At 37.2% G+C, this 5,547-nt stretch overlaps 1 pseudogene; it reads left to right on the top strand.

Moving 5' to 3' along the window:
* The first annotated feature begins 1,485 nt into the window (after nucleotides 1-1,485).
* Nucleotides 1,486-2,300, top strand: LOC122086884 (annotated as a pseudogene).
* The last annotated feature ends 3,247 nt before the right edge of the window (nucleotides 2,301-5,547 follow it).

Below are 5,547 nucleotides of genomic sequence, written 5' to 3'. Positions count from 1 at the left end.
ATGAGATAGCCTGAAATAGAATCTTCGTAGGAGTGGCGTAGGCTACACCGGTGGTGCGTGCAACAGGAACACAAATCTGGACATAGATCTCATCAAGGAGAATCTCTTAATCTAGATTGTCCAATTAAAATAACGGATAGAAAATCTCAACTACAAGATTCGAATAAGATAGTCAACTAATGATGTCATGATGACATCAGCAGTCAGCTGGCACTTTTTGTTGTCGATCTTTGATTGGTTGCTTTTCAAGATTTTAAGAGAGCTTGTCTCCCACTCACAAAAGTGAAAGGCTTATTGACCATTGGATTCGAATCCTCCATGATGATTTTAATTAGATCTCATGAGATCATTAAGATCAGAATCTTTTTTATACCTTCTATGCATGCGCGAAACACCACAACATACCTTGATAAGGTGTAGCGTCAATGCATCAAGGATTATGCATCTAACCAATCAAATCCTATGCGCAAGCATCTATCTCGTCCATGTCAGCACAAAATCTCAGCAGCCTTTGGATGGGCATCAAGCCTACGTGGTCAAATCTGGACCATCCATTTCACTTCCCTTTACTCCTCTTTATTACAATCAAGCCCCTGCCTCCATATATTTCAGTGCTTAAAGACCCTTTGCAACTCAGACCTTTAAAATCTTGAAATTGCATAAAATCCCTTCAAATTTCAAAAATAAATTCCAAAAAATCCACCCAACACCGAGAGCAACTGATGGATTTTCGGTTTGGATTTTTGAACCAGTTTTACGCAAACACTTATAACTTTTTCATACGATATCCGATCGATATGAAACGAAGTGCGTTGGAACCGTAACTGGACACTCTACGACTTTCTAGAAGACTCAATCATCTGAATCATTCATGTAAAGAGATCAAAATGCCCCTATACTTTTCTAATGACGCATCTTTCTCATACGAAATCGGAACATGATAAAATCAAAACCGTTGGAAAGATTGGATTTTTGTAGTATTGTTACATGGAGAACACTTCCTTTAAAAAATTCATCTTCAATGCCAAAACTACCTTCGACTACCACAAATGTCGTAACTTCTTCATACGGTATCGGAATGCGACAAAATCAGATGCACTAGACTAGATAAATTACAATTTATATTTTTTATGAAGAAATGATCTTCAAAAATGTCATTTTCATTGCCAAAAATGCCCCCGATCGTAAATAGGCCAATTTTACCAGTTGTGACCCAGAAACCCGCACCACATACTAAGGATGTATCAAACCATTCCATGCATACCAAGGAGTTTTATTATCTCATCGGTGACACTAGACACTGCCATGTCATCATTTTCATCCACGTCACCTAAACTTACCACATCATCATCGCCACGTGGCTGAGTTGCCAACAAGGACAACAAGACAATCATAAAACAACAGCTAGTTGAGGAGGAGAAGAGGGAAGGAAATTAAAAAAGGGGCAAAAAATATTTCAGAGTTATCTATTCCCTCGGGTATATGATGGAGTCTTTCCCTACACAACCTGATTTATCTCTTCAAATTAGTCCTCCCAACACCAAATCCACCACAGCTTGGAGGAAAACAGATGAAGAGATGGATTTTGGTTTCTGGAGGAGAGCTTTAGATTCCAGTAACACTATTGGTTCGACGATGATGATGGCGGTGAAACCCAATACCTTTTTCAAGCTTTCCTTGGCGAATCCAAGGGCTTCTTCTTCCTCTTCATATTCTAACTCCAACCATCTTCATCATGTTCTTCGGCATGGCCATGGCCATGGTAGCAATCTTATTCATCAACCACTACTACAAAACCAAAGGCAACAACATCAAGTTCTTCATCACCAACAACATCAAGAACTTCACCAAGAGCTTGGATTCTTAAGACCCATAAGAGGGATTCCTATGTACCATAACCTTCCTTCACTTTTGTCTAGCAACAACAACCGCTAGATTCTTCTGCATCTACTATTTTTTTTTTTGGTAGATCTGCATCTACTATAACTACTACTTCTTCTTCAACTTCTTTCCAACCCCAAACCCTCATGAGATCAAGATTCTTATCATTGAGGTTTCCTGCCAAAAGAAGCATGAGAGCTCCTCGAATGCGATGGACCACCACCCTCCATGCTCATTTTGTTCATGGTGTTGAGCTCCTCCTTTGTTTAGTCTTTGCAGGTGAACAGAGCAGAGCAGCGAAATGGCGACCCAAGGTTAGGGATATTAGAGTAGGGTTTTCGATTTTGAGAAAGTATTTCCCAAACTCTGCTTTACTAATTGCGGACGAAGGTTATTATAGTAACTTAATATACCCATAAGGGTAGATTGGCCATTTAGTGAAAAAATGAATGATGATGTAATCACTTAACGCCTTAAACCTAATAGAATGGGTGTTTTGGATATAATTTTATGAAAGTGAGGGGTCTACTGGATATTATTTTCATTTTTGGATGTTACTCTCAGTTATTTTCAATTTTAGGAGTGGTACCAGATAATTTCCCTATATATTATATTTATGGAATTGGTGGAGTGCACGTGATGCAAAGATTACCCAGCGAAATATAAAACGCTGAAGTTGTGATGGCATTGTTGAATATATTTGTCCATTAAAAATAATTTAAAGTTTTTAAATTAAATTAATTTATGTTATTATTTTATATATAATATGTTATCTCCAGATTGTACCTTAAAGTGTTCACAACTAGGGACAAAATGAGAAGTTTTTCTACATAATTATTACATTATATAGTTTGGAATGTGATTCCAAAATGCAAATGTGAGTATTCATGTTGTATGTGTATTAAAGTGGATCATTTGAGAATCATGTATGAACTACTTATTTGTATTAACAAAATTCTCTATGATAATTGTTGGTTCCCACAATTAAGTAATCCTTATCGTTGTAATTGCACTTTGTGCATTTTGATGTATCAAAGGTTGATGCCTGCATTGGCTATCAAACATGTAATGAGGCTAAGATTTTCTCAACCTTATACTGAATGCCAAAACTAGTCCCAAAAATATTTTGAGTCTAGAAAGTATTTTGACATCTTAATCAAATGGTCAAGCATTGGAGTCCCTTCGGACATTTTCGTAGTGTAAAGCACGTAAGACACAACTTGGCAAGCTACACAATTCTCCTTGCCGAATGTCTCATGGCGAAGCTTCATCAAATCTTTGGTAGTCTGAAAATCATTGCATAAGTTGTGGATAAACTTAACAAGGGAACTGAAAATAAGGACCTTTAGCATGTTAATCTTTCTCCCAAAAAGTCTTAGATTTTTTATTCATCTTTATTGTCATGGTGAGGCAAACAAGTGGGTCTCATTCAATTACCGAGCTTGGAGTTTTATCCAATCATTGTCAGTAAATTTTCTCATGATATTTTCTTTAAGTGAGAAATGGATTATGTATTGAGCATCTCCTTCACTTCCATATCATGTATATGGTTACCGATGTATAATTAGTATAGGCCTCAACCATTGGTACACCAAGAGGTATAAAGTATAATTGCGAAGGTAGAGAGGGACCTCTTAGCTAGGTATGAGGAGAAAATAAACTATGAGAGAACCTCATTGTATAAATAACTGACGGTAATCTATACAAGACTCTCATAATGATCATATCCAATACACATACAATATGGAATGCTCACATTTATATCTTGGAGTCACAATCTGAAAAAATAGAATATGGCAATCCTACGAACTGTACACAATATCTTCTTTAGTTGTAGACACTTTAAGGTGTAACCTTAAGACAACACATGCATCGCACATGAAATGATAATGCAAGTTAACTTAACATGCTTAAATAGGGCTTGATTGATACAAATACCCAACACCATGTTGAGAAGAAAAATATCTTCATCCATACAACTGACCCTTTGAGTAGACCGGAGTTCGGACCACCAATAATAAGGTAAGAGTTAATGATGAATTTGTAGTCCAATCATAGTTTTAAATCACCATGGGTAAAGGATAATTTAATGCTTAAGCTATATTTGGTTGTAAGGGGAATTAAAGGGAATGGAAGTGAAATTTTATGCTTAAAAAAGAAATATATGTAATCATTACCCATGTGACTTTAACATTAATTTCAAATCATTTCATATTTGGTTATAAAATTTCACTTTACTTTGCCCAAAACCCTTTGCTATAATATGTAAAATAAAACATGTAAAATATATCATTATTAAATATGGTTAAAAAAATTAATTAGTTTATATAATCATATGGGGTAATGATTATAAATATTTCTTTTTAAAGTATAAAAATTCCTCTTCCCTTCCTTTTAAATTTCCATTGCAACTAAACGGAGCCATAGAAATATGTGGAAACATGGGAAAAGGAACCCAATTCAGGAAAGGAAAGAATGGGTGAAAATATGGAGCCCTTGGTCATTCTTTTACTCCTAATTACCCAAAGAGTTAAACATCTTTCATTTGGTTGGATTTCACCGGACGGTGTAAGTTCCGTTCTACCAATAAGAGAATTCACCTTAGAAGCTTGGGATTTAGAAGTTAAAAACTTACTAGAATCAAAATTCATTTTAGCTTCACAATAATACTTGGGATCAAACTTTGTTTATCAACTAAAACTATAATCTGAAGACATTTGAGATACTATTCTTCCCCTTAGTGTTCAGATTTCTTTCCTCTTTTGGTCATGCGAAGAGATACAGTAAGGTAAAAAACTAGTTAGACCTCAAAACCATATCAGCAAGTAATTTTAAGAAGGGTAATTTACAGCGCCACGCCCTGAAGAATGCCAATATTATACGAACACCCCTTCTCTTTCACCAAATTAGACTCAGACCCCCTACCGTCAGTCACTGTTAGAGAATAAACCTCAAATGCTGACATCAGCAGGTCCTTTTTTTTGTAAATACCATTTTACCTTAAAAAAAAGGTTATACTCTCTGCAACGTCTTAACTAGTTAGGTCTTGTTCTCTCAACCTCGTCAGACCATTCCTAATCTGTGGTCGCCGCTGGGAAGCTGGGAGAGAGGAAGAGGGGAAGAGAGGAAGAGAAGGGTGAAGTTACGACGCTATAATCCGTGGTCGCCACTGGGTGAAGTGGGAGATAGGAAGAGGGGAAGAGAGGAAGAGAAGAGTGAAGACAAATCTGCCCTCGATTTAATCTGTGGTTGCCGCTGGGAAGCTGGGAGAGAGGAAGAGAAGATTGAAGTTGCGTCGCTATAATCCGTGGTTGCCGCTGGGTGAAGTGGGAGATTGGAAGAGGGGAAGAGAGGAAGAGAAGAGTGAAGAAAAATCTTCTCTCGACATCTGCAGGGAACGTGAGGGTGATCCGACAGATATCGGTACAACCCTTCTTCGACGGCAAAGAGAGGAAGGCGTAGGAGATCCTTCTCCGTTGCTTTGCTTCCATTCCGTTTCTTAAACTTGGATTCTATACCATTGGGAAAGAAATCATCGACCTTTGCTTGGATCGGATCTGCAAGCTCGTGGATAACTGTACTAGTCTCCAAGGTTTCCTGGTTTTTCTTCAACAAGCCAAAGCTGGGTGCTCTGAACGATCGCCGACGGTCTTCTAAAAAAAAAAA

This window comes from Macadamia integrifolia, chromosome 8, assembly GCF_013358625.1.
Source record: "Macadamia integrifolia cultivar HAES 741 chromosome 8, SCU_Mint_v3, whole genome shotgun sequence".
Taxonomy (NCBI): Eukaryota; Viridiplantae; Streptophyta; class Magnoliopsida; order Proteales; family Proteaceae; genus Macadamia; species Macadamia integrifolia.
This window is presented reverse-complemented; position numbering and strand designations above follow the sequence as displayed.